Source organism: Malurus melanocephalus, unplaced genomic scaffold (assembly GCF_030028575.1).
Source record: "Malurus melanocephalus ecotype Western Australia unplaced genomic scaffold, MMel_1.1 scaffold_409, whole genome shotgun sequence".
Classification (NCBI taxonomy): domain Eukaryota; kingdom Metazoa; phylum Chordata; class Aves; order Passeriformes; family Maluridae; genus Malurus; species Malurus melanocephalus.
In genome coordinates, this window is record NW_026623641.1 from 619,849 (window position 1) to 629,922 (window position 10,074).

Consider the following 10,074-nt stretch of genomic DNA (forward strand, 5'->3'; position numbering starts at 1 on the left):
AAGGCTATTTCTAAAGAAGAGCTAGACAACAACAAAAGCCATTAGTAGAAATTGTAGAGAGAATGGAAGAAGGAGGCTGAAATTCAGTCCATTTGGGACTCTAGAAAAATTAATAATTACCTTTGAAGGCACATCATATCTGTTCATAAAAGAAAAAAATCCCTGGAAAGCCTTGCCAGTGTTAGGCAATGCAGGTATTTATTTCTGTAAAGCTCTACTAGCTCAGGTTTAAAGTACAACCACTTGGGTGTTGCTCCAGAGACCTGTTTCCTCAGGGCAGATAGCCAAGTCTGTGATCACTCTTGCAAACATAACATAAATACAAAACTTTATGAGAATTCAATGTCCAACTCAAAGCCTGGCACTCCCCTTGAGGACGACAGGAAATGCCAACCAAACAATCGTTCAGGGTGGCACTGCAGGAATAAGCCTTGCCCTTTGCGTCACAACACAGATTAGTGTGAGACTTTGAAARCCAGGTATTGTACCTGCAGAGGACAAAGATTAAACTATAATGATTATCCCAGAAACGCTGCTGGAAGATTATGGAAAGGAGAAAAAAAACCAACAAAATTATTACTTCATCAAGAGCATTGTTACATATATTGCTAATGTTGTATGATCTTGTTATATRTGCTTTGCTCTTCCTTTTATTTTTTCCCACTGTTACAGGTGAAAAAACATCTATTTTGCTTGAATAAATTAACACTTCTTTGGAACATAGAAGAAAAAAATCTATCAGTTTTTAAATCTTGCAACATTCAGTGATGAGTGTGTGAAACTTAACACTACAGAATATTTTAGATGAAAACTTTTTTAGTTTGGTTCTCAAAGCTGTTAATTTTATGTTTCCTTGTCTACTGCCATTTTCAGAGTTGTATTCTGCAGAAAGCCAGGATTCTCATTCCCTGTTGTCATCCACACATATTTCAAATGCCAAAGAGAAATATAGGATATGGCATATTTCCATGTATCTTTCTTTTGTTTTATCTAGCATGGCTGCCCAGATAGTTRAAAAATACACGCATGCACTCCATAWGTAAGAGGCTGTACATCAAAACKACTTCTCAGAGAAWTATTCCTTCTTYYKTTTTTACAAAGTTTGTKACTTRAAAGTCCTAATTTAGCTCAAATTGTGAGTGAAATTTTGCAGGARTATATTAATAGATGTTCTCTAACACAGTAAAAAAAAGTATAAAAAATCAAAAACATTAAATTAAACTAAACAAAGTCAACAAAATCTGTTGAACTTGGTACTGGGTAAACACCTGCTGAAATAGTTGCAAGTATGTGCCCTTACAGCTGTAACAATATTTTCTCATTCTTAACCCAGTAACTTATATGACTMTAAATGCCCAGTTATGCTGAAAATATTGTATTTTCACTGTTAATTCCTTCATTTTTCAGTTTGTTCGAAAGGCCAGTTGCAGGTGGAATTCATGCAAATGTCAATGGAAAAAAAAGTTTATTAATAATTTGCTTACAAAAAAATAAAAAAATTGCATTTAGGTCTCGTAGAATTTTAGCAGAGGAGACCAGTACACTTTTCCTGCAACAAAAACCCATCCACAGTAAATTTTCTACTTAAATACCACACAACAGTTGATGCAGTTTTTAAGTTAATAGTGCAATAAACTCAACAGTGATGCTGCAGATTTTAAATGCCTTCTGGGAAGTATAAAATATGCAAGTCAGGSTGGGGAGCAGCTGGATGCATAGGAACATCTGGTCTCATTGGTCTGAAACACTTTTTCTTTAAATGGTAAGGAACATGAAATTTTTGGCTTGGAGATCACTTTGTGTTGTCTATGAAAGCAATGTCTTCAATTAACTTCCTAGTCAATAATCCTATCATAATGGCATCATCTTTGTWCTTAATATTGACATTATTCTCTGCCAAAACACATTTTAAGAGCCAAACCCCACACAGCAAGTAGTATAAGAAAAAAAAATTGGAATGCAACTCTGACACATAGCTTCAATTACAAAGGCACATTGCCTTGCACAAAGGAGTATTCTGAACTTGACAGCAAAATTCTTCTTTTCTTAATTTGGATGAAGGCTACAGAAACATTTATACATTCACAGAAAACAAGAGAACAACTAACATGTCCTCGTCTCCTTGGTTTTCAATTGGTCAGCACTATTTCATCGATCAAGGTCAGGACAGTTTCCAGGATCCAACACAGTTCAGTCCAGGTAACACTCAAGAGTTCTTGCAGCAATTCTGAACCAAGCAGACTTTTCAGGATATCTCCTATTACCAAAATTTATGTATTTCCCCTTTCCTCCCCTGTATGCTACTGTATCACTTCTACCCTACTAATGATTATATTATCATAAATAAGAAATGTAAGAAATGGATCCATTATCTGATGGTGTTTTTATGGAATACTATTCAAATGAAAGAAAAATCACAGCATTATGGACTTCAAAACATACTTTATGTGTATTTGCTCTGACATATTTTAAATGTTAATTGAATAAAATTCAGCTTATTTGGTCTGTGCATTACAGGAGGAGCTTTTGTCACACCATCACACTTAAGTARTTATCTAATGATAAATGATATTTTATAAATATAGAAATGTGCAATCAAAGTAACAAAGCTTTCTTGTTTCTAGAATAGCAGCTATTTTATTGGCATTATTATGAGACTTTTACCCATAATGCAAATGGTAGTAGTATTTCTTTGGAAATGACAGAAGCAGTTTGGAATCCATTCTCTTAATACACAGAGGAATAGGACCTTGGTTCCCTTTGGGACCTTGTGGAAAATACAAAGTGTAGCAATGCAATTATGTTCTATAGTYAATTAACAATAGTTAGTGAAGTTTTGCTAAAGTAAAGGTACCAAAAGTGTACATGTTCTGAGAGAAAAGGAGTTGGAACCATAGCAGGTGTTTTTTTTAATTTTAATGTCTTATTTTCTTGACAAAATTTATGTGTTCCCATGCAAAGGGAATAATAGAGGGGGGAAAAGGACACATGCTGCAGAAAGAGAGCTTCTACTCTATTTTACTGTCACTGGCTGGACCTCAGCTAGGCAGCAGTTTGAGTGGACAAGGACACTGGAAATGGATAGTGGGGGAACACTGGATGCAGCTGAACATCTTGTCATAACCTCATTACTTATGTTCACACCCTTACATGTGATGAACAAGCACTCTCACCTCTCAAAACAACTTCTTTTCCAGTTCTTGTCTGTGCCAGGAAAAAAAAGCCTCCAAATCCATCTGGGCRTCAGTTGATTCCCATGCCTTAAGGCCTTTTTTACAAGTTAGAGCAGTATAATGCAATTAGAGTTATTCACCTAAGTGTCTAATCTCCTTTTTTTTGTTTTCAGATTTCTACTAACTTTTCCATCTGCTACAAATAAAAGGGTTTGATGAATAAATTATCTACAGCCTGCAGGAGGAGAAGAGTTCATATGAAATATTTTGCAGACAGGAGACTTGTAAAAGAGGATATTTTCTCAYAGAAAAAAGAGCATCTGTGGACCAGTTGGTTTCTTGCTGACTAAGCCAACTGGRTATGATACTATTTTGGCAGCTTCCTTATTCTTGTGTGGGCTTCAGTTATATGAATTCCATAAGATATTTATTATTGAATGTGGCTATATATTGAACATCATGCAAATGATGGCTTATGATGTTGGCATTAGTTTTCTAAGTTAATTATTTAATATCAAATTATATTAAAATCCTAGTGCCATTTTTTCATACTTAATAAACTTGAATCATTTAATGCTCAGACACGCATAAACTGGAGAAAAAAAAGTAAAAGTTGAACTGCCCCTAACTCTCTTTTTTGTGACTCACAAGAAAACTTTTTCTCTACAGCCTTATGCAAGAAAGTTAAATTTTAAGCATGGTAAGTAAAGGAAAGGATTTATTCTCCCTTACAAAGAGGGCAATGCATGAAAAATGRATTTTAGCAAGCAAATTAACTGTTCATGTTGTTGAACAGAGATTGACAGCTCATGAAAGTGAAAAGGAAATCCTTTCTTGTTCACGGAGCAAGGGTAAAATGAGTGTCAGAGCCTCTGTGGGGGCTTGCACTGTTCTGGTATGTTCCCTCCACCTCAGCACAAACATGAGAGTTTTACTGCCTCTAATCTGTCAAAAACATGCTTTTCATCTCCTGTGCTCCAGATTACCAACCTTGAATTGGTCTGTTTAGCTCTGAGTATACTGGAAATAACAATGTAAATATAAATGAGAAAATGGCTTAGTAGAATCAGCTTTCTATTCCACCTACATTACTGCTTGCCTTATAAACAGTTCTGCTGAAGCAGCTGGGAGGACAATGTGCCCTGTGCAGACAGAACATTACACTGGAATTGCTGCTAAACTCTTCATTGCCTTATTCAGGAGAAAGCTCTGTCGCTGTTCTCACCAAGTGAAGGACCTCAGCCCTTAAAATTGCATCCATTTCTTTGGAACATGGGCCATTATGTGTTTGATTGTCTAGTAATAAATACTTGCTGGGAATGAYACCCCTGAATTTCCTATTCCCCAAACCAGTAATTCCGAATGTGATTTCAACAGATACAAGCTGCGGTTGAACACTCAGAAATAGTGCTTATTCTGGCCAAAGCTGGTCAGAGCTGTGCCAGAACAGGAGTGAATTCAGCTGAAAAAGAGCCCAAACAAAACCTGTTTTTACAGCTGCATCAGGTCCCTGGTTCAGGTYATCACAGTTGTGCAAACAGAAGCATCCCCGAGCAGACCTGAATGTGAGACAGCCTTTCATTCCAACATTGCCACCAAAAATTAGCCCATTAAACTACAGAAGTCTTCAGGTATTCCAGTACCTTGAGATATTCCTACCCTCTATTTTTACTGTCTTAGGACTGGTACAACTTTGTGGGCAGTTATCCTTGGAATAGGATCAGGGAATTGATGGATCTTTTTATACATTTGCTTTAAAGCACTGCTCATGCAAAGAGGGAAGTGGCCATTGTGGAGGTTGATGTGATTTTTTCCATGGAGCAGTTTGTGGTGTGATACCACAGCCCTCGGGTGTAAATTTCAGCATGACCTATCTTCATCCATTGACTCTTCTTGTTCAGACCAACCTGTGAACTGACAAATGCTTTTGATAAAAACATTTAAATTGAATGAATGCCCAGGACTCATTTTCTCCTCTTGTTAAACACAATGATGTTCAAACACTCCAGGTGAAGAGGAGGTGTCAGTAAATGACCCCCAGACCTGCCTGTGAGGACACTGCAACAGTGGAAGGCAGAATTCCCCACACCTCTCAAAATATTCATATTTCAGAAGGTTATGCTTTCCATTTTCGCTTTTCTGTTCAATCCATAACATTTTGTCAGTCTACCAAGGGGTAGAAGGTCTAAAATATTTCCTGTTTTTAAGGAACCACTTTTAGTGCCACCCTTAGCCAATTTCACAAGACATCTGTGCCACAACTTTGCATGTTCATAATTGAATATTTGATTGGTACAACCAACCAGAAAAAGAATGACCAAAAAAGTCTTTCCTGTTCTAAAATGATACATAATTATTGATCACTTTTAAACAAAATATCAATAATTGGGAAAATCCTTTTTCTAATCAGCAGGATTGTTATCTTGCTCTGCTCTCAGATGCACTGATTAAACCCCCTGTCCTCCACACAATCATCTGAGGAAAGAGAGATAAAGCTATTGGGCCATAGACAAAAACTACATTATTTTTAAAGATATTTAGAAATGCAGAAAGGTAGCCTCTGGCATTTTCAAAAGCAACTTCATAAAGCCCTGGATTCTTTTATGGGCTGTGGGTCTGATTGCCTCCTGAAGGTTTTGTGAATATTGTCACAAGAATAGCTTCTGCCTTCTAAAAAAYAACAACATTAACSCAAAACAACACAAAAAACCAAAAMCCAAAACAAGGAGTCCACAACTGAAGAAAAAAACCTACATTTTAAATGTCTACAAACTGAAGCAATGAAAATAAAATCTCATCTTTAAAGACACCAAAGACCATCTCACTCTTAGGTAGTATAATTTTTCTGGGTTTTACATCTCTGGTAATAAGTTCTGTGTAGCTTAGCTAACCTTTTCTGAAGTCTTGCTTTTTCCACAGGCAAAAGTTAAAAAGAACCAACCAGCAGGCAAAGGAGACTTTCCTCARCTCTACTYTCTRTGGAACAGTTGCAAACATATCACAMAAATTTAGCATTATAGCAAGTGAAATAATTAATAAAACCCAAATAATCAAACAAAATCCAAAATCATTAGACACACACCAGACTTTTCCAGATGGTAAGCTAAACTCTCAAATTGTTTAAATTAACACAMGTTAATTAAACCCCTCACACTTTTCATGCAATATCATGCATTTCATTCAATATCATACAATGTAATACAAATTCAATTTTTATCATTGGAAAAAAGATGAAGAAAACAAAAGTTTTCTGTAGTTGTTTTATAGTCCCTCTTCATTTCTGAAATAGTGTAAAGGACTATATTAAAATGAAATTAAATTCTTTCCTCTCTGGTCCCAGAAAAGAATACCAAGGTTATTTAGCTATCCTTCCTAAGCTAGCCTAACAGCATGAGAGAAAAAAGAGTATTTTATAAATTCCGAGCAGAATTGTAAAGAGCCAGATATCTTTCAAAGAACAGAAAATCAGGTGGAAATTACCTAGAATGAAAGTGTTCATTCTCATGTCTTACAAAATCTCCTTCACCCAAATAAGCACAATTCATTTTTGAGTTACTGCCTGTCAATCCAATGGTTGCTATGTAAACTTGTCTTGCACAGGCTTGACTTGTTCACTCTTTTGTGGGGTTAATTTAAAACCATGCCTGCTCTACATATTTTCCAGGACAGTCAATAATCYGCTAACTTGATATGTTGCTTTACAATTCATTTCAAAACAGACAATGAAGTTAAATGCAGCAGAAGGATTCAGACAGTCCCAGCAGTTACAGTTCATTGGTTGTGTATTCTGCAGCTCAAACTAAAGATTTAYGGTGGACCAAGCTATTTTTCTTTTRTATCCCTAGAAAATTCTACTAAATTACCCATATTTTGATACCTGTAATTCAAGTGTAAGGGAGAGAATGAAAACAGATTTTTCTTCTGGTTTTCTTGGAGCTTGTCTATCACTAAAGAAGTTGCCAGGCTTCTTTGCTTTCCTAGTATATTTAGTGAATGCCTCAGGAAATGGAAATGCCAGTTTCCTTCTCTCCACTTCATACTTCAGAAGAAAACAAAAAGAACGTGCAGAAGTTGTTACCGAGGCAGATGCCAACTTGCTCACGCAGGTAAGATAAGCAGACAAGATGAAGCAGGCAAGTGGAGATTGCTTTATGAGAAGTGCACCATGAGAACAGTCATCATTCCCTCAAAATCATTAATCACTAATCATGTCCTAACAATTTATTAGCCTCCACAGACAATCAAGAAAAAGCTATACCTTGCRGTCTGAAGTGTACAGGCTGAAGTGCTAGTTTGAAAAGCCAAAGAAGCCACAGCCACTGCCCTTTATTGAATAAAATATCTGCAGGATTGTGCTGATCTGGTAAGAGGCCTCTCATATACCAGACATGGTGAACAAAGACATTCATAAACTCCAAAGCAAGGCCCTGACTATGCTCAGATGTCAACTGCAATCTAGATAAGGGGTCAGAGAAATGTGAAGATGCTAAGCATTTTCTTCTTCTTTTTTAAAATTATATAATACATATACACAGTTACAGAAGAAAGACAGCCAGCTCTGCCTGCAATACACCCAGAGGAATCTGTGAAATCTCTATTTTCCCTCAGTTTGGTCTAGATCAAGTGGTGGCCTCAAAAGAGCACATGAGGTTACCATCAAATGGAGGTTAGMTCAAGGGGAGAAGGTGAAAGCACGAGCTTCAGAACTGGTCATTAGTAGCTCTTACACAAGAAACTGACATTTTAATTCAGTCATTTCTTGAGATGACATTATTGATTGCRCACCTCAATAGAAGTTTAGACTCAAAATCATTAGAATACAGTCTTATTGAGACAAGAGGGTGCTGTTTGTACAGTGTATGCTAAGGTTATTATAAAAAAGGCTCATGAAAGTGTAGCTTTTGTCACTGGAAAGTGACTTTGTGTAACTGGAAAAGGGCTATATTGCCTCACTTCTGCAGAAATCGTGAAAAAGAGAAGAAAATAGCAGGCAGGAAGAAAAAGGTGYTGCAACAATGAGGTCAATGACTATTAGATTTATAGACTTAGCTATGTTAAGTTAAATATATTACTATATTCTTTTCTAATAAAGACAACAAAGAAAGCAAAAAAAAACCCCATAAAACATAAAAAATTTAAAATGTTTGTTAATAAAGTAATAAACTGCCAAAAGGACCAAACTTTTCAATATTTTTGAAGTGCCCATGCAGATATTTCATTTGCAGGAGGTAACAATGTTTCATTAAATCATTGAGAGTAATTGAGTATATCTGGCTGTAGATTGCTGTTCTGCAGATTAAATATAGGAAATGTAGATTGCTATTCTATAGTTAATAGTCCTATACAATAAAAAAAGCCTTTTTCTGATTTACTTTGGTAGGAATATTAGAATGGAAGTTAATTTCTCCCTAAATAAATGGGCACAAAATTATTTTTAAAATTTATACACCTGCTAGTAAGATGTACCTCATGTCTTCTTTCAAAAAGTATGCAATGCAATGTGTCATACCATTTAYAGTACTGTTTGCAAAAATTATGTTCTGTTGCTGTTCTCCCTGATTGGCTGTAAAAATCATGAAGAGGATTTAAACAACATCTGAAAGTCTGTGACAACATTACTTCAGATATTCAGATGATATACAACAAAAACCTTTACAACTTTATTTGCAAAATCAGTCACATAATGCTGATTTTTTTTTTTGTGCTATGTTTTCTGCTAAGTGTAAATTAGAACATCCTTGCATGAAAGTTGTCAGGCAAGATTCCAAAACAGAATTAAAAAACCTACAGATACCTCGCCATCATTCTTTAAAATTATGTGACTCCTTAAGTATGAAACCAAATTGGGATGCTGGAAAGGAAACAACAGAATTTCCTGTAAGGATCACTGTGAAGATATTTTTGGAAACAAACAGCTTTTCTTCAGATCTTGTAAATTATATTCATATATAACATAGTTATATTGTTATATATCATTATGTATGTGATAAACACAATACATATATCATACATATATATGAGATATATATATCATATCGTTCCAACATTCTCACTACTGCAATTTCCCCCAGATTCCCAGTGCCTTTCAAATCAGTGATATCTGAAGGAATGGAACTGAAGTTAAAGACGTCAGATGAGCTCCTTGCTAGAGATAAGAGACTCCACGCAAATGCTAGAACCTGTATTTAATGGTTTATCTATTCTGAATTCCTTAAATATAACACTGCTTTCCTATAAAGTCTGCATTTTCAAGGACACTGACATTGTTTTGACCAACAAAGAGATCAGGCTGGCATGGTTTTAGCAAAACCAATATTGTCCTAGAAGAAACAATATAATGGAATCATAGAATCACAGAATATATTGAGTTGGATCCATCAGGATCATTGAATCCATCTCCTGCACAGGAGAATCCATCACCTGCAAAGGACACTCCAAGAATCACATCATGTGATTGTCCTGAGAGTGTTGTCCAAACTCTTTGAAACTCTGTCGGCCTTGGTGCTCCCGGGGGAGCTGTTCCAGTGCCGAACCACCCTCTGGGTGAAGAACATTTTCCTGGTATCCAACCCTAAACCTCCCCTGACACAGTTTCATACATTTTCCTAAGTCCTATCACTGCTCACAAGAGTGAAGAGATCAGTACCTGCCCCTTCTCTTTTCCTCTCAGGGAAGTTGTAACTGCAATGAGGTCTCTCCTCAGTCTCCTCTTCCCCAGGCTGAACAGACCCAGGGACCTCAGCTGCTCCCCATAAAAATTCCCCTCCAGACTCTTCTACTCTGAGTGTGATTTTCTGAATGTAGCAACCTGGTTCAACATTTATTACCCCTTCAAATTGTGTTCAACACAAATCTAAGACATTTATTACCCCTTCAAATTGTGTTCAACACAAATCTAAGA